Source organism: Balaenoptera acutorostrata, chromosome 1 (genome assembly GCF_949987535.1).
Source record: "Balaenoptera acutorostrata chromosome 1, mBalAcu1.1, whole genome shotgun sequence".
Taxonomy (NCBI): Eukaryota; Metazoa; Chordata; class Mammalia; order Artiodactyla; family Balaenopteridae; genus Balaenoptera; species Balaenoptera acutorostrata.
Genome location: NC_080064.1, coordinates 122,084,291 through 122,104,702, shown reverse-complemented (window position 1 = coordinate 122,104,702; position 20,412 = coordinate 122,084,291). Strand labels below are relative to the sequence as shown.

Genomic DNA, 20,412 nt, shown 5'->3' with positions numbered 1-20,412 from the left:
ACAGCTCAGTGAAAAAATACAAAATGCTTTACAAATGTGCACATCATCCTCATCATCTCTGTATCCTTCTCAATTGTTCTATGTGCTGTTGAAGTGAGCACCTTCACCACCAGTGGAATGGAAGAGGAGTGGAGGTAGAGGTATTTCCCAAAGAGTAAAGTACGTACCATAGGCATCGAATTCATCAAAGGTGTTCATGAAATGCAGATTTCCAGGCCACAGAGCAAACCTGCTGAGGCCAAGCCTGTGAAGCTGCATTTCATAAACACCCCCAGGTTATTCTTGAGAACAACTGACATTGCCTGCTGAATACACCAGCAATGCCCCTCCTGAACCCCCAATCATTCCCTTTTTCAAAGATGAAGGGCCTCAGCACACACATTTCTGAGACCATAGTTGGTGAAGTTCAAAGACTGGCACTGTGTTTTGACACAGACAAGAAAGGGATGTAGAAAAATAACTAATCAACAAGGGAAAAGAAGTGTCCTGGAAGCTCTGCGTCATTCTGCCTTTCCCCTGAACTCTGTAGTCTGCAAATCTTACTATTCTGGTCATCCTAGTGGAATTTTAAAAATGCAGAGAGGCAAGAGTCTCCTGAAAAGGCCAGAAGTTGGATCTCTCCTCCTCTTCCTTTATTACTGTCCTTTTTATAAATTTTAAACAAATCCAGGGATTTGTACCTCACTGGTCCTAAAATACATCTTCCTTCCTGAACCCAAAAGGAGTTGGCTTTTGTCGGGACGTATTTGAAGACAATAGCCTGGGACCGCAGAGGTGCTCAGGAAGACACCATGGTAGGGTCCCAGCCTTTAGAATAAGTAAGGAGGAGAAGGAACCCACTAGCCCAGGGAAGACTCTCATTTAGAGGGTCTGGTGTTACCGTTCCCAAGCTTATAGATTCTCTCCATTATCTGATTATATGTGGAACTCGATCAAAACATAAATAGAGCAAAAAAGGCAGATCAGTGGGCATTAGGTATCACTGCTACATTCTACTACTTCTCAACTATCAATATTACCACAGATGCTACTACTACTACTACTGTAACCAACAAGTTCTGACGCCTGCTCTGTGTGACGCATCATTCTACACTCTGTAGATGCACCATTGCATCTAATTCTCAGAGCTTCTCTTACTCAAATATACCAACAATATTACTTAGTGAGAGACAAGATCCTGTCACAGGTTAGTACCATTTTTCTTTATACATGGATTTCATTCCCATTCCATTCAAGGCTGAATATAAGGATGTCTGAGTGTGTAAACTAGACAAGTGCAGGAAGAGAACTTTTCTGTTAAAAACTGTCAATAAGTTGAAGAAATAACAAGAGAGGCTATATACTAGATGCCTTGGGACAACCAAGGATACCTTCTTTCTATAAGGAACAGCTAGTCTAGTGAGAAAAACCAGAAGAAGCAAAAGACAGCTCTATGTTATAAAAGCATTATAATGAAGTAGATGACAAATCATTGAAGAAGAGGGCAGTGGGATGCCAATTATAAGAAAAAATATATACAGGATATATCCTTTTTTGGAGAAAATTTTAATACCCTTATTAGCAAGATAGTCTCATGTGAAACAATCAGAGAAATACCAAATAACTGTATATAGCCAGCTGTTACATACAGTAGTACAAATCTGAAGAATCAAGAGAAGAGAAGATTCAATGCAAGTTGTAATTACTGGGAAAAAAATAAGAAGAAGCAAAGTTTGAAGGATGGATAGAGACTTGATATACGTAGAAGACGAAAAAGCATCCCAGGAGGAGCGGGGGTACAGCAAGGCAACCAACTTGCCTGGAAGGTCTGGACCCATGAGTGAGAAAGAGAAATAGGGAAAAGGACGCAGGGAGAAAGACTGTCCCCTCACCTCGCCAGTGGGCACCACATGCTAACCTAAGACTTGGCGCAGAGTCCAGACCACGGTTGACCGGGCCAGCCAACCTAGGTCCTCCTGCTCCTGTGGAAATACTGAAGATCTCTGAAAGCTTAAATGACAATCCCAAAATCCCCAGAATGTGGACCATCTTAAGGACAGGGTTCCTAGTGACACAACCTCAGAGGCAGCAGCTAGATCTCAGAGGAGGAGGTTGGGCTGAGGAACATCTTCTATAGAAGAGCTCCAGAGAAAGATCCAAAAGCTGCTAGAGGTGAAGTCTGTGCTTCAGCAAGAAGCACTTTCCAAACTAATCGAAGGACAATGATGGACATGGACTAAGGGTCCTTCTAACTCCAAAATTCAGTGATTCTGTGAAAACTCTGAACAGGAGTGTGAGGCATACCACATCTCTTAGGTGACTACGGTCCCCTGCAAGAGTTTCCGAGGCTCCCACTGACCCGGTGCCTACAATATAAACATCCAGCCAGGGTGGTGTCCTTGGTGATGTGACCACCACTGAAAGCAAAGAGACACACTTTAACCTCAGACAAGAACAGCACTGTTTGGGTAAAAGCATGTGAAGCTGCTAGCTTGAAAACATTAATTTCTTGGGTGAAGTTCTTTCCTGGATCCTTGATACACAGGTATTGTTTTGTCACTAACTGCAGAAATAATGGTAATACTTTGGTGCTTGCGTAATGTTTTATAGCCTGCCCACACTTTCATTAGTATGAGTATGTTTAATCTTGATAATAAATCTATGAGGTGTGATTATCCCCACACCATAGATGAGAAAACTAACACCCAGAGAGGGTAGATGACTTGCTCAAGGCCACACAGCATGTAATCAGCAGAGCTAGATGAGGGCCCCTATTAACCAAGTCTTCACAGTTTACTAAATGCTTGCCATGTGCAACACACGGGGCTGGCCACCACCAGGACACAAAGATGGGTCGTAAAGGTCACGGGAACCCAATACAAAGGGAAAGCACCTTGCTCACGGAACCTGGTCACCTTTCAGCTCACCTCCCTTCACGTCACCTAGGCTGGCTGGACTCCTTCCGTCATCCCACCTGAGGCCGGGTCCCCCCCTGGCATGCTCACCTTTATTACGTCTCCAGCAGAGGCTCTGTACTACTTGACAAGGAGGTAATAAAGAGGCCCCCTGTCTGCTCCTCTCCCTCCCATCTCACAGCAAAGCCACCACATCCCAGGCAGTGGGAGAACAGCTAGGCACTGGCTACACAAAGTGGCAGGGAATCTTCTGGGGCCACTAAGGAAGCCGAGTAACACGAATCATGAACTCCTCTCCCAGGGAACCAAAGCACCCCTCAGCAGTCCCCAGTGGAGAAATCAACAGAGCCCCCAGCTCCCCCAGCGCGCCTCCCTGCTTCTCCCTAACCCAAGCAATCAGGGCATGTTCTGCTTCCCACAGCCCCGGGGATCCCGAGCCCCTTGGGAGCTGCCAAGGCTTTCTGATGTACAGGCTGCTGCTAATACCGTGTTATTAAGCACACATTTGTCTCCACTCCTCTGCGCACGCCTGCTTCCCTGCCTGAAGGAAAGCCACACACGTGCTCACACAGAGGGACACGGCGGAGAGCCCTGGAACCCAAAAAGGGAAATCAGCATGCCAAGGGTTAAGCACACCCTGTAATAAGCATCTCTGTTCCGGCATGTGGCGAAAGCCCATTACCTCCTGCCACATTACCTCATTCATTTCTTATATGCGGATGGTTTATTTTCCCATGAGCACCCTGGCTCTCAGTATTAAGTCCCCTCCTTCGCCTCTATTTCTCTATCCATCACATTTAACACTCTGACAGTAACAGTCTATAATGTTTCTATTCTACAAAACCGCTCTGTCAACTCCGGGCTTCCAGAGCAGCAACTGAGGAAAATAAATAACATCAACGCCAGGGACGACAGCATCACAGCTCCCTTTCTGCTGGGCTTTTTTTTTTTTTTTATTTTACATTATTCTAAAAAGGGAACAAAAAAAGAAAGGGGATGGGGGAAGGTAGAAGCAAGGAAGAAAATTTCCTTCTCATCCAGTAGACAGACCTGAAGGGATAGGCACGGCATTTGCCTTCCAGGCAAAGAAGTGATTTCCCCTCTCTGCTCTCATATCCCCTGACCACCCCCCTACCGCGTTCATGGTGGTTTATGGAAGCACCGGTATTTACTGCACTGCATTCCCTCTACCTGCCACCATAGAAGCAAAGCAACAACGTCGAGTGGGTAGAGGGCACCCCATTCACAATGTAGGGCGATTCATAAATTCTTGTCATCTTTTCTGGAACAAGAGTCCATGGAGGAGATGCAGGCTGTCCATGGGTCTATAACCTTTGTTCTGGGGAGACACCCAGGGAACAGAGACTCTGGAAGCCAGGAGCAGGTAGAAAGGTAAGAAAACATTAACTCCTGAGAAAGAAACCACTCTAGAAAGCTGCCTCATCTCCCTATTCCTAGGGGTTTACCAAAACTGGGTTGATTTCATCTTTTTAGATATAAATCATTTAAAAACATGTTATCTTTCCTCTAGCTTCTTTAAAAGATATCCAGATAGATAGATAGATGGATAATCTTGAACATAACTTGGCTTCCTCTTCAGAACCCAAATCATTCATCATTATGAATGCCAATTATCACCCAGGCCCACTGCTAGGTGGGAGTCTGCAAGCCTGTTTTACGTAAACTCCATCTGCTGGGCTTTTTATAGCTATACTGAGCCTCGCGGAGTTTCCTCTGCTTCGTAGGTAGTACAGTGTTATAGTTCACACGGTTGTGGTACCAGATCCTGGAAGCCAAAGCTGACCTTGATTGATGGGTTGTGGGACCTTGTTTCTGATCCCCTCCCTGCTGGGTCCTCGCCTGTAAAACGGAGACAATCGTGTTTCCTAGCTCCTGGGGTGGTTGTGAGGATTCCCTGAGTTAATACCCATGAGTGTTAAAGACAGTGTCTGCCAGTAGTAAGTGCCTAGTAAATATTAGTGATGGCCATGCATGTATTCCAGCAGGGGTGGGGAAACCAGACAACTACCCAGTTAGAATCATGTTTGAAATAAGAGTCAAGGGGTTTGGGGGGGGGGCGGGGTGGCCTTTGGGCACTCTGTTGAGTCAATTACACAAACTGATGTGCTCGGAGCCTTTACTGGGTCACGTAGAGGTCTTCTGTGCCAACGCCCCATCACTTCACATGGGGGAGGCCGCCAACAGTGGGTGCTGAGTGGTGAGATGTATCAATAACTACAGCGAGATTCATTCAGGATCAGGAAAGAAGGAGGGGACGGAAGACAAAACGAGAAAAACAACTAACGGCCTTTCACTGAACACAGCCAAACACAATTCTGTGATTCCTTCTATTCATCTGCACAGGGCTGTTTCTCAAAGAACGGGAGTAAGAGGTACTGTGTATGAAACTGCCTTGATAAGTATGAAATACTCTGTGCATCATTATTTTTACCAACAGGACCATTACTATTACTCAGCTTTGCACCCAAGAGCAGTTAAAAGGCACTTTGTTGTTGTTTTGTTTCTGTTTTATGTTGAATTATAATTAATTCACAATGTTGTGTTAGTTTCAGGGGTACAGCAAAGTGATTTAGCTTATATATATGTATGTATACATACATACATAAATTCTTTTTCAGATTCTTTTCCATTATAGGTTATTACAGGATATTGTATATACTTCCCTGTGCTATGCAGTAGGACCTTGTTGCTTATCTATTCTATATAATAGTAGTGTGTATCAGTTAATCCCGCACTTTTAAACCTAAAGGTATTCAGAGGTGGGCATCTTGCTTTCTCCCTCTGCTGCTACATAAGGGGTCATGGAATTTCTTTTTTCCATCTCAGGTGTGGTAGAATGGAGAAAAGGACAGGTTCGGGGCCTAACCCTCTCGATAATGGGTACCATGGGGATTCATTCATATCCACCTCGGCTGCCCAGACCCACTCCCCACCAGGGGGAGGTCAGACTCCAGCACATCTCAGCCTTAGAACTAGGCCTGCATTCCAACTGAAAGGGCCGATGCAAGAAAAAAGTTAAGACCAAGCAGGATGGAGTATTTCTGATACCCGGAGGCAAGGAGGAACTGGTTCCCAATACTTCATTTCTTGTCTGGTTCAATTCTAAACATCACAAACAACTTACTGAGGAAAGATTACTTCTGCTTTTATGACATTTGTATGTTGCAGGGCAGGGCGGGTGATGTAAGGACTCTACTCAGACTAACTGACTTTATTTCATTATTTTATTTTATTTTTTAAATTTATTTCATTTATTGAGTTATGGCCACATTGGGTCCTCGTTGCTGCGCACGGGCTTTCTCTAGTTGTCGTGAGCGGGGGCTACTCTTCATTCAGTGCGTGGGCTTCTCACTGCGGTGGCTTCTCTCGTTGCAGAGAATGGGCTCTAGGCGCGTGGGCTGCAGTAGTTATGGCACGTGGGCTCAGGAGTTGTGTCTCGCGGGCTCTAGAGCTTAGGCACAGCAGTTGTGGCGCACGGGCTTAGTTGCTCTGCGCCATGTGGGATCTTCCCGGACCAGGGCTCAAACCCGTGTGGGTTCTTAACCACTGCACCACCAAGGAAGCCCTATTTCATTATTTTAAATGATCATATTTCATTAGTGCCACTCATAGTACTCCTTGACACTTTAATCTTTCTATTTTGGTGACAGAAAGGCAAAGGTGACCTCATGGCACCAAAAGTGTCCCCCCTAGGGAAGCAGTGAGCCTTTCATATAATTTCTTTCCAACAAATTAACATTGAGAATGCCTATGCATAAAGAAGGCACTGGAGGGAAAATACATAGGTAGGCACAGTTCCTGTGTTCAAATGTTCGTAATTTAGTGAAGAGAGAGGAACTTAGGAACAAATGACTAAAATTAAAGCTTGAATAAAGGGTTGAAAAATGATAAAATACATGCTAATAAAAGCTATAGGTATTTGTTATAGGAACAAGGTAGAAGGGGTAATTAATCTGAATGGGGGTCTTAGGAGAGCTTCCAGATTTTCACAGAATGCATGATTCTGGGGAGGCTACAGAGCTTTCTTTTGGTCATTAAGGGTTCAGCTGTTAGAGTCATTCAACCTAGGTTCAAATCCTTATTCTGCCAATTCCTACGTGGGTCATTTAGGGCAAGTTATTTAACCCCTCTAAGCTCAGTTTACTGGTCCATATAATGGGGACAATGATAGTATAGGCCTTACAGCTTTGCAGGGAGCATTAAAAGAAAATAGTGAATGTAAATAACACAGTGCCTGTTAAGCCCTAAGTTAGTATTAGCTATTTTTATTATGATTATCCTTCCCCAAACCCTATGAAGTAGGTGATGTTATGATCTTCACTTTCATTATTGAGGAAACAAACACAAGATAAATTAGGTAACCTGCCCAGTGTCACATAGTAGATGGAGGATCCAGGACACAAATTCGGGTCAGTCTGACTCCAAAGTCCAAGTTCTTTCTTTCCCACTCTAGTTTATTCTGATCGACTGCCAACTCTGGCTCCTCACAGAAAGGAGGGCCCAGAAACTTGAGAGCTAAGTCTTGGAATCACCTGCAAATAAAGTATGATTCTAGGAGATCACGCTTTGTCTCTAGGGAGACAAAGTCAAATGAATGTCAGAGATGTAGCCCATGAAAAAAAATGAACAATTATACAGAAGCAATCACAATATTCTATGAAACTAAATAATTTGCCCCAATTTGTAATGAACAAAACTCTAGCCAGCATCCAAATTCCCTCCCTTTCCTAATTTCCTTGCTTTTATTAATGCCAAGCCCATCCTCCCAGGTAACCAGATTGGAAAACCTATAAACATAGATACATAGAACTAAAGACGGACGACATCTCAGAGCCTAGTTCAAACTTGCACACAACGCAGCAGAGGCTTCTGTGACAACCCTGGCAAAGCCTCATTTCTGACAGCTACAGGCTTAAGTGGGCATCTGTGACCACACCTTCTGGCTATTTGGGGACAGTTATAATTGTTAAACAGTTTTTCATTGTACTGAGTCATCTGTCATCTCAAAAGTTAATAAATGAATTAAATGATTCAGTCATCCTTGAGTCATGCCTATCCTTCAACTTCCTTCTCTAGGTGGTCACCAGGCTCTGCTAATCTTTCTTTCAAAATAGCCTCATCCTTTTCATTCCCCAAAATACCATTCGTTTACTCAGACCCCATGTCCTTTTGTCTCCTGGCTGAAGTTCCTGTCTTCAATCTCTCTCCAGTCTAGTACGCCCTGCACATTTTCACCAGACAGAAGGTCCTTAACTCTGGTTTCAGCATATGTCATCTGTGCTCAAGGAACCACTGGGCCTCCATTTCTTACCAGTTATCTAAACCCTTCTGCTGGACACTCAGTGCCACAGGATCAATAACAACCACATGGGCCTCATTTTACCCACTGTATCCTCTTCCCAATATTTCCTCCAATTTGGTCTAAATGACCATTTCAGAGGACAGTCCCACAAATAGACCATGCATATAGAAACAGGTGTATCGAAGTTTTATGGAACATGTCTAGGGCCATATAACCACACATGGATGAGCTAGGACTTGCTCCTTCGATTCCCTGTCTAGGGACATCAAGATAGGATATGGTACTAAAGGTGCCTGACTCTGCAGAATGTTGGGATCAGTGGGTAAGATGGTATCTATATGACTCCCTCGTTCATACAATGAATGATTATGGAGCACCTACTATATGCCCAAGCCTGTCCTAAAACATTGGGAGAAGAATATAAAAAGACAATAAACTCAAAGTACTTACAGTCCAATGGGAAAATAAACACGTAAAAATTAAAATGATGTGCAAAAAATAAAATTACAAAGACTAAGTAATATAAGTTGTATATTACCTTGAAGGAATATACAAGGCAAAATGAACACAAAGAAGAAATATCTAACACTGGATCAGAGTACTCGGGCTAGGATTTGCACAATTAGCAGTAGTTTCACCATGGGGATGGTAGGTACGGGAATTCCTAACAGAGGAGATGATTTCAAAAGTATGAGGAAAAAAAAGTAGCAGGTTTTAGGTATTTGCAGCCTGTGATGAAACAGAAGAAAATGGTAGGAAAGAGCCCTGGAGAAATAGACAAGGGCTAGATCATAAGGTTAACATAGGTTACACTAAAGTCTTCAGGGTTCATCCTGAAGACTTCAGCCTTGCGTCCATCATACCTGCACACTCAATGATGATCAGATTTAAAGCATACTCCAGAGGGTATGCCACAGAAGTGCACAATTCCCAGCAGGCTATAAAGCTACGTCTTCTCTTCCACTCAGGAAAGCATATGGGACTTCAAGTGAGTGAAAGTGACATTTTTATGGTGATAATTTGAATTAGTTTAAAATTTTAAATAATTTGCAAACCTCAGGTCTTCGACTGTTATTAATATCAAAATTACTTGTGACATACTTCACAACCGATCATGGCACAATAGTTTTGAGATTCAGGACTACAGCTTTTGACATTGGGACTGCCAGTGAAGAATTCTCAAGAGGGGTACGGCAAGCAGGTTTGCATGTTAAGAGTGTCATGATGGGCCTTAGAGAGGATGGACAGTGAGAAGATATTTGGGGCAGAGATACCAGTTAGGAGGTCAGCTGGATGGGTGAAAGACAGTGAGGGCCTGACCTAGGACAGTGGCAGATGGAGAGGACACATGATATGGGATATAGTTAGGGTGTGTCTGTTTACCTTTGTATTCCCTCACCTGGCACCAACTCTGGCATAAAGCATTCAATAAATGTTTACTGCCAGAATCAACACAAATTGGCTAATGATTCGATGGGGGGCAGGGCAGGCTTAGAAAAAAGAGTCTAACACAGATAGCAGGTTTCTGGATTGGGCAGATGAAAGAGAGAAGGAATAGAGGAAGAAGATTTGATGTGGACCAGGGGGCTGAGGAGGTCTGCCCTGGATGTGCAGAGTTTGATGATTCTGTTGAATGTAGAGGCAGAGATGCCTACTTGGCAGTTATACACACAGATCTGAAACTCACAGAATCAGTCTGGGTGGAAAACACAGGTTTTAATTTACCACTTGTTCAATAAATATTTACTGGATATTTGCTTTGGTTCAGGCATTGTGCTGTTCAACGGGGATGCAGAGGTTGGCAAGAAAGAGAAGTCCCCTGTCCTCAGGGAGATTACAAGTAGATACATTTGTGAGCCACAAGTATTGAGGTGATAAATGGAGCCATGGGCAACGGTGGGGAATATTGCAGCAATGAGTCGAAAGAGATGCAGCCCTGAGGTTAACTGAGAAGGCCCCACCCAGGAGCTATGAAGCAAATCAGGATAAAATGGAAATCAGGAGAGGTGAGAGTTTCACTGTAGAAAGATCATTAGTAGTAAATACAGCATGAGTCTACAACTGAAAAGAGTGTAGATTGGATTTGTTAACTGGGAGCTCCCATGTCCTGGAGAGGCAGAAATCTCACCTCAGCAGAAGCATAGAAACTTTCTAGAAGTTAGAAATCTTAGAATCAATGGGAGGTGGAGCGGGGAGGTGCGTAAAGTCTGGCATAGCCCTACCAGAAGGCTTCACGGAGGTAGGACCTGAGTCAGGAGGAGCAGAAGATACACTGGACAGTTTTAGACAAAATCGAAACAGAACATGGCACATGAAAAGGGCTGGCCTCAGAGAACACTGACCTAACTCTTCTGAAGGGCAAACAGGGAAATAAGATAACCTCTGATTAGTGACTGGTTGCTAAAAGAAAGGTATTGTGGTGTTCAGGGCAGTAGATCTCCCTCCTGGAGTCTATGGTCAGATCAGTTCTTCACTGGCTACGTGATACTCAGGAACAGGCCTTGCTCTGAACTAGCTGGGCCTGGAGAGCAAAAGTATGTGAAAGCTGCAATGGAATGACAGATATACTAAGTGAGACTACATGAGAACAGATGAAGGCACAGCTCTCCCTCTGTTCTACTACGTGAGGCAGCCCTAGCTAGAGGTCAAGGAGAAAGAGTGGAGGCGGGGGGCAGGGGTGGCAACATGGGAGCTCTTCTAAGCAACGAAGGTAGTGTAAACATCTACAGAGTAAAGGAGACACCTACCTGAAGGATGCCATACAAATGTCACACTTCACCCTCAAAAACATATGTCCTGCTCTACTAAATTTACAAGACCGACAATTTTTGGCATTTCTCCATGCCAGATTTGTCCTCAGGTCCTCTTAGGTATTACGGTAATTGTAATACCTCCCTGATTCCTCTGGAGGCGCCCAGAGAATAGCAGGTCCACCCTAAGGTCCAGGTTAAAGCTACCATGCTGCCTTCCTTCACCCAGAGAGAGTCTGAATTGCAGGGCTGGTTCAGAGACAACTCTTCTTGTAGCTCCAAGTCAGATCTTACTGGGAATATAAATCTGCCGTGTTTCAGTGGCAGTGGGGAGGGCCCCTAATCCCACATCTTCTCCCCTTCTGCAGAGACCTCAGTACACACACAGTTACTTTGGCAAACAGAGGTCCCAGGAAGGACCCCAATCACACAGGCACCCCTCTGGGGATTAGCACAGTTGGGCCAAGGCTCACAGACACCATATGCTATGGTGGAAAGAACCCAATCTGGGTTTAGTCTTCATGCTACAACTTACTAATTCCGTGACTTTGGGTAAGTTACCTAACCTCTCTATGCCTTGGTTTCCTTATGTGAAATTAGAACATAATTAAAATGCTCCCCTACGACACATGGTTGCTGTGAAAATTAGGTAAGTTAATGCTCCCTGAAAGGTCTTTTGATTTTAATCTTATTTTTAAACAGGTAATACATTTACAATATAAAAACACATCCACGACGTACATATTATGATTCCCATATGCTGCTGAGTCTTGGTCCCAGCCTTGTCTCCATTCCCCCATCCCCACCTCACCGCTAGCCCCTACAGGTAACAATTTTTATTCCTTTCTTGTATATCTTTTCAGTGTTTTTTGAAAGGTTGTTTTCAGTGTAAAGTGCTCTATAAATTAGTGATCATTATTGCAGTAGGAAAGTGGGCTGGGAGGGGCAGGATGGGATGGATGGTTGTGTTATCTATAAGGGGCCCCATCTCCTCCAAGAAAGCCTGCCTCATTATTACCAGAATCAGACTGATCCTTCTCATTCATTCATTCACTCATCCATTCAACCAACATTTGGTGAGTGCCTGCTCTACTCAAGGTACTGGGGCTAAGCATCAGCATAATTCTAGGAATTCTAGCGAAGGTTAATAAGTGCATCTATGGTACTTTTGAGTTCACATCATCCTCACTTACACTTACCCTCACCCTCATGCTATTTTTCTGCCTGGGTATAAGCTGCCTATGGCCAGTATACCATATAAATTTGTATGACCATATACCATATAAATTTTTAGTATTTCCAATAGCATATGGTCTGGCGCACACAAATACATATAGTAGATGCTCAAACAGACCTGTGGACTTGAGCTGGCATGGGCAAGAAGTCCCATTAGATGATTCCGCCACAGTCAGGCAAGCAATTTTGGGTTCAGCAGCCTTTCTACCAGCCCCTGAGAAAATCCAAGATGGCCTGCGAGTCCTGGGGTAGGCTCTGGACCGGGAGGATACTGTAGCCTCAGGTGTGGCTAAATGAGACTGAGCGAATGGTCTCCAGGTTCTCCCTTGGCAAGTAGAAGTGATAGAGCAGGAAAAGCAAAAGGAAGGGAGCTTAGAACTGCTTAAAACATGGTGAAAATGATCAAGGAGAGAAAATTAATCTTCACAAGGAAATGTTATACGCCAGCTGTTCTCTGGTGTGAACAGTGTTGTATCAATTCACAACACAAGATATTCCAGTAACTACTGCCCCTGCCCAGACAGTCAAAATACTTCCTTTTTAAGATCTAAAAACTCTCAATCACTTTACAGCACATCCTTGAGCTGCCCTTCAGAACCCTCTGCATTCTTAAGGATTCCTCCTCATTTTGCCACCACGTGGCTTTGTGACCTTCCACTATAATGGAACGTAGCCTCTCTGTGTCTCCACTGCTTCATCTGTAAAATGGGGACGGCAATTCCTGTTCTCCCTGTATGGTGCTGATGGGAATCAAATGGGTTAACATATGATTCAGGTGTGCTATAAAAACAAAATGTATCACTGGTATTAGAATAAGTATGAGCTCTGAACCGGGGGAAAAAAAGGTGCTATTTTTAAATGAAAATTTTCAAGGTAAGGACCAACTAATCACACACACAGCAGTCATTTCACAGTCATTCTTTTTCTTTCCTTTTCTGATCTTCCAACCTGAGGGAGACCTTTCTGGTCCCTTCTCACAGCAGGCCTGACAACCACTTCCAAAAAAATATAACATTAAAGGTTAATTCCAAATGCAAGCATAGAGTCCTTAATATTCCTTCCCCACTAGCCCTTTTATTCTGTCTGTCTGTCTGTCCAAGATGCCTTCTTTCCCAGAGACCACAGCCCCCCTCCCTTTCCAAACCCCTGGCCAGCATCCAATGTGGTGGAGATGATAACGGATAATGCAAACCTGCTGCCTGCAGACACTGGAGAGAGGGAGCACAGAGGGGAGGCCGAGGAGGAGCCGGTCAGAATGCATGTAATCAGAAGGGTTATCTAATGCTAGTTTCATTCTAATTGAGTCAGTACCATATGTCACCCTGCAATAACATTGCAAGCAGCATGCAACTGAATACATATTTAATTCACATAATGGGTACAGCAGTAGAAGTAATCAAGGCAGTTTGCCATAAGCCATAAAGAAATGTAGCTTGTTCCTATCAAGAAACATTTGGCACTTAGGGAGAGAACTGTATCACCAGTGAGAGGGGAACTGCATTTCTGCAAAAGCTCAAGGGGGAAGGGGGAGGGATGGGTGTGGGAAGCACGGGGTGGGGGGAGTTGGGGGGAGGGAGAGATGAGGAGAGGGAGAAAGAAATGAAAGATGAAAATACCAAAGAAATGAAAGCCAGAACCTCGATCCATGGCGAATGAAAATCAATGAAGGAATATTATCAGTGGATCGTTGGCCATCTTGATATAATTAACAGTAATGGATTTATTGGCAGAAGCTTAATGATTTAACGTTAAATGTGCCCCAGAATTTCCTGTGCTGTCATGAGTCCTTCTCACTCCCTCCTGGGCCAACCCACGTCCCAGGAAATGGATGTATCTGTGGAAGGTTAAAAAAAAATTTTTTTTTTCACATCTCTTCATCTGGATTGGCATCTGACAGAAACCTGCTCGCCCATTCCCTTCATTTCCTCCCTCAAGGAGATGATTAATACGGCTGGACAATGCTCATCAATATCTTTGGACAGATCAACTGGAGTTTTCATTAAACTCATATTAATGTCCTAGATACACAGCTGTGGACAGGTTATTCTTAAAAAAAAAAAGAAAAGAAAAGAAAAGGAAGAAAGGAAAGAAAAGAAAAAGAAAAGAAAAGAAAGAAAAAGGAAACCTGCACCTCGGTTAACTATTCGCCTGGAATTAACAGGAAACCTGGCCCCTTCCCTCATTAGGGCTTCTTCCACCAACATGTTTTGATGTATATTTCATGAGGATAAACAAACATTCATTTCACTTTGGGAAGGTGTTTGCCGTAATGTATTGTCAGCGTAGCCAGCAATGAGGGGACATTAATTTCAATTCTGGTGTTTAAACACTTTGGCGAGTCCCTATTACTCATTCCCCAGCTCGATATCAGGAGCCCCGGAGGAAGGTCGCCGGCTCTCCAAGCGGCCCTGGGTGCCAGCGGAAAGCAAGTCTCCACCCTCTAGCTGGCTGGCTCTTCTCAGAGGGGACTGTTTACCCACCATTCCTCAGTTAGATGGCGACACGGAGGGCCACTCCTTCAGGGAAGACCCAGCCTGCACTACTACAATCTTTATGAAAAGCTGTGTGCTTACAAGTTTGGAATGGAAATTAAACTCTATTTTTTCTTGGCCTAAACCTGAGGATGCCAACCATTTTATGGAAAAGAGCAAAGTCTTGTAATCTAGAAAGGTAAATATTGGGAGACGAATGGGAGAATGGAGATAGGGTCATGTGTCATTGATGAAGACCTTAAAATAGATGCAGAAGAGGTGGTGGCCACTAGTGCAACCAGAGGGACTCATGGTGGCAGCTTCCAGCCACCCCACTGCCCATTAGAAATGTATGTCAGCCTTTCCACCTGCAAAGGATCAGAGATGGAGACCACATATATCACATGAGAAAATGTGCGGATGAGCTTTGCAAAGCTAGAGGACTAGACAAATAAATAGTCACTGATTATTATTCATTTGTAGCTCCATTTCTGATTGCACCTGCAACTTTAGCTAAAAGTTCTTTAGCAATGCACCAAACCCCTCTTTCAAGCTGTTATTGATCTATATATGCTCTCAAATACACCAGAGAATCTATTTATAGGAGCCAGCAAGCAAATACTTCGCCAATCTAAGGGATCCTTTTTAATAATGTGGCTATCTACCCATAAGTCTATCTGAAGGGTTATTTCCAGTTAATGATAAACTATCTAAAGGTAGTTGCACATGTGTTTCAAAAATACAACCCTGACTAAGGCTGAGAAAAGGAAGACGAAAAGATGGCATGAGATGCTTGGGCCCTGGAATGAGCCAGGAAGAGCTGGGAGAGGCAGGCATCCCCCTGACAAGGGGCTCTGCCACAAAGACTAGTCCCCAGAAAGCACCATGGGGGTCACAAAGGGGAAGCACGCAGGGCTTCTGTTGGGGGTAACCCGACACACAGGGTCTCAAACAGGTGCCTACAGCAGGACACAGCTGGGGAGAGTTAGTGAGATCCAAAAAACATGAAACCAATAAGGAAAAAGAAAAACCCACCTGGTTCTTATCAAAGTTACCTCTTCCTTAAATGAGTGTTAAGTCCACACTTTCTCCGTGTACAGATTCCTACAAAGAACCCAGAACTGAGTACCAGAAGCCAGTGCTGGTTATGGTTACCAGACAAATGTTCAATCTCATATTGCCAATAAGACACACAAAATGCTCTTAAAACCTTGCACGTGTTTCTGGCTTCATTCGGATGCACACTGAAAATCCCTGTAGTCACACAAGCTGGGCTGGTGCATGATAGTAACAGTACATGTGGACCATTGGTTCAAATCCTAAAATACTTCTCTACCAGTTGATAAACAGCTGTTCCTCAACCAACCTCTCTACCTCCAAGTGCCACCCTCTTTTTGCCCCAGTGTCTCCCCTGTACTTTCCAAGGACTCAGCAGCTGAAGTGTTAATATCCAGCACACAGAAGGTAGTCCTGTCTTGAGGACCCTGCTTTGTTACTATGGCTCTTGTCCACTCTGCCTGGCTGGTGTCCATGCCACCCTGGCTGTTGTTAAACAGTCTGAATATGACTTCTGCATCCAACAGTTACCAATGACCAACGCGTCCCTCATTTGTCAAACAAACTTAACCAACACTGAGGATGTTCCTGGCCTGCACCCAGAGAACCAGGGAAAGCAAGTAGAAACCTTGTCTCTCTCACTGACTCACCTCTGTGAACCCAAGGAGGCATCATCAAGCCCCCCTCCCTGCTTCCCCGGCCCTGGAGGTAAAAATGGCCGGGTTAGTTGCCTACTTCCCAGCCCCCAATTCCTTTCTGCCTTGTAATTTCTTAATGCACACTTTCTTCCAATCATTCTGGGGCAGCCAAGGAGAGTTCTTGGGGTCCAGTTGTTCCTGATGGTAGCAGCTGGCCCTACTTCTCACCCTGCCTGATTCCCATCAGATGGGCCAGCAAAGCTTCCCAAGAGCCAGACCAGACAGGTTTGGCAAAACAGAGAAGCCTGGTAAGATCTGGATCTCTGGCAGAGTGAAGAGATTGGGAAATTGGCAACTAGTTCTGCCATAGATCAAATAGCCTATGTGTTGAATAGCACACCCTTGTAGGTTCCAGGTGACCTAACACTTTCATCTAAAAAAAAGTAGAATGGTAATCACCATAATAATAAAGAGCATCTATTAGCAGACACCTATCAAGTTAGGGCTTTGCATATATCCTCTCCTCTAATCTGCACAGGTTTCTGGCCCTGTAGGTAGCTTTCCTTTTTACAGGTGAATTAATGGAGGTCCAGAGCAGGTAAGCAACATGTCGAAGCGATCAATACTGAATGACTAATGCAGGATTCAAACCCAGGCCTGACTAACTCCTAAGTCCAGCCAGCCTCTTCCCACTGGGTGGCGCTGCACCCTGTGACACTCTCCCTAGGCGACGGGCACCTAATGGTCTCCAGCCAGAAGGATGCAAGAAAGCCATGGTCTGTGGTTTTCTCCAGCAGGAGGGAGGGCATCCCATGTAGACAGAATGCACACAGGCTTCAGGATCATACAGATCTGGGTTCCTGTACAGGCTTCATCTCTCGCTTCATGTGCCACTTTGGAAATGTTACTCTAGTCCCAGTGTCCCCATCTGAAAAATGGAGATGATGCCGACCTCATGGAACTGTTGCAATCACTGAGAAAACGTTTATCAGAGTCCTAACGTTGTTCCTTGTACAGAGTAGGTGTTCAATAAGTATTAATTCTCCCCTGGTCTCAGAACCCCCTTCCTTTTGCAGAGGAAACAGAATTATTTCTTGCGTTATGTCAGGGCTTGAAGAGCTAGGAGGGAGGAAAGAGTGGAGCATGGGACCTAGGAGAGGATGAGTGACCGCTGGGTTTAGATGTCTACTGGGGGCAAGCTGATTATACATTCCTTCCACCCCCAGTAAACATGCAGGTGTCCCTAATCTGCAGGTGAGATAAGACCCTCCTCATTCTGCAACACTCTGATAAGCTGTTGCTATGCTATTTTCCTGGGCTAAAAGCACATTTCTCATGAAAATAGGACTAAAAATAACAACAACAATAATAATGCGGAGAGATCTAGGAAAAGCCATTTCCATCTCCCAGGATAGCTGTGACAGCAGGAAACCGTCAAAAAGTGGGCTGCAGAAAAGTCTCAATAAGACTGGGAGATTCTGCTAATGCTTTTGGATTACTAGACATTTCTTAACAGAGCTAGAATGCTGGATTTGGAAGACTAGGTTCAAGTCTTGGTCATAGCATGTAACATCCTGTGTCCTTGAGGAAGTCACTTAACCTCTCTAAGACTCAGTTTCCCAATTGGTCATTGGTTCTAGGAATTTATGTCTAATTCCTAGGGTTGTGGTAGTGATGAAGTGAGATAATATATCTGCAAGTGAGTTTTCTTTTATTTCTTGCTGAAGTGCAACACACAAGACTAAGTGGTTCTTAACCATAAAATACTATATAAAATTGATTTACTTTCTATACTACAGATATGAGTACAGGCAAAAGAAGGATATATTCTATAAGTACATATGTCTAAGAACAAAGAAGTGCCATTACTAAGTGCAGAGCATCAAATCCCTTTTTTGCCAATACAAGGTGGCCTTAGAAGGACTCTGTCTTGGAAAGCTCATAGGAAAAGCACCTCCCCCCGATGTTAAGTGATTTCTGGGAGTGTGCAGTGATAATCCTCTGTCCACATTTATTACACTTAGGAAGTAACATCTACATACATCTTGATATCCAGTGAGGCCACTCAGGTCTATGAATCTAGGACACTTAGAGAAACATCTAAATACAGTCTTCTCAAACCAAGGGCTGGGTCAAAGAAGTATCCGGTCTTCTTGACCACTTGGGATCCTTCTTTCCAGCATCTGCCCATTCTGGCTTCTAAAAATTTTAAAGCATCTTTTAAACCTGCTTCTCAATACTCAGGGCAAGCACTAAAGCATAGACTTCCTTTGTTCTCCCTCAATTTTTCAGAATTCATAAAGCATAAGAGAGATCAAAGAATAAAGACAGTTCTTTTATTTCTGCAATACTTTCACAAAGCATCAAGAAGCAGGGAAAACATGATGATAACGCTCTCTGCCAGAGATAGGTAGACAGATCTATAGATACATCTACAAAAAGCAAACAGTACACTTGCTCGAGCTGGAGGTATTCACGAGGTTATTCACACGGCTGCTTTAAATGTAACTCTAGCTGTTAGATGTTCTTGTACATAAACAGAAGGAAAGAAATCTTAAGAATAAACATAAATCTTAAGGTGATCCCCCATCAATACTAAAAGGAAGAAAAGGGGGCACACTAACTACAACACAAGCACAAATCAAACACACAACTGCATTTCCCCATCACAGTAAGTCTCCAGGCCAGGTTCAGCAGTCCTTAACTAGTTTACCTTGCGATTGATCCACACTCTGCGTGTGTGTGTGTGTGTGTGTGTGTGCGCGCGTGCGCGTGTGTGTGTGTGTGTGTGTGTCTGTGTCTGTGTGTGTCTGTGTGTGTGCTGGGAGTTGGGGTGGTGGTTCCTGACACATAAAGCAAAGTGATACAGCAGAAAGATTCAATTCAGATGATCTGGATTTGAATCCCAATTCTATCACCACCTATTCAACCCCAGGCGAAGCACTGAACCTTTTCAGTCTCAGGACTTTCCTTTGTAACATAGGGAAAACAACGATATAAACTCTGCTTATCTCATATATTGTGAGTCAGGATAACAGCAGTGAACAATGTGGCCTGTTAAAAGGAGCATGGTCTTGGAATCACAGGGCCAAGGTTAAAAGTCTGATTTTTGGACACTTGCTATATGACCTAGGGCAAATTCCCTGGAATCCTGGTTTCCTCTTCTATAAAGTAGGGCTCTACCTTCTGCCTCAGGGCACCCTGATGGGGATCAAATAAGATGACACTTGATATGATATCTGGGAAGCTGTACACTACACAAAAGCTACTGTGATTGACTGATAAAGGGTCATGCGAAGGTAAGTTATTATTATCTGCTTACTGATACCTATCAGGCAACTTTTGAGTGTTAAACCAAAATTTGATGATGGTCATAGAGTCACAACTTTCCCTTCATCGTCTTCCTCAGGACATGCTTAGTGAACAGCTCTCCACATCAAAAAAAACTCACAGCCTGGGTTCTTAGCAGAACTGGCATGCAGGGAAAATAAGTAGAAGGACAAAACTCGCCTGCCACCACTGCGAGCTGCTCTGTCCTTGCAATTATCCTATCTGCAAGGAAGGAAGGCGTGAGGTGAGCAAAAGGGGTGTGGGAGGAATCCCCTTCTTCCAATTCAAGTTGTTTCCAAGTGACAGACTCCAATCCATGAGGGACTCTGCCATGGCAGCGACTCCCAGCACTTATATCCCCTAGCACACTGGCCTAATGACCCTGCCACCAATTCCATCAGCAGCCTGAGGAACGAGGTGCTATTTAATAGTAAGAGAAAAATACAGAGCAGAACCTGGAACTTGGTTAATCTTGGGGCACATGATTAATTTTTTTAAGTTAAAAATATCCAGCTCACAGGTAGAGTTGATAGTTGACAAAAACAGCAACTATTAGGTGACTAATGGTCATCATTCCTAAAAGAAAAGCTCTTTGAGGTCAGACGGTTTATTTTGTTTTTTCTGTTTTGTTTAACTGATGTATTCCAAACACCAGAAGAGTGCCTGGCATCTAGTAAATGCTCAATAAATATTTATTCAATGAAGGGATGGATA

At 43.9% G+C, this 20,412-nt stretch overlaps 1 protein-coding gene across 3 annotated transcripts in view; it reads right to left on the bottom strand.

Moving 5' to 3' along the window:
- Positions 1-20,412, bottom strand: part of PBX1 (PBX homeobox 1) — a 284,661-nt gene that overhangs the window by 149,165 nt on the left and 115,084 nt on the right. The gene's annotated exons all lie outside the window — the stretch shown is intronic.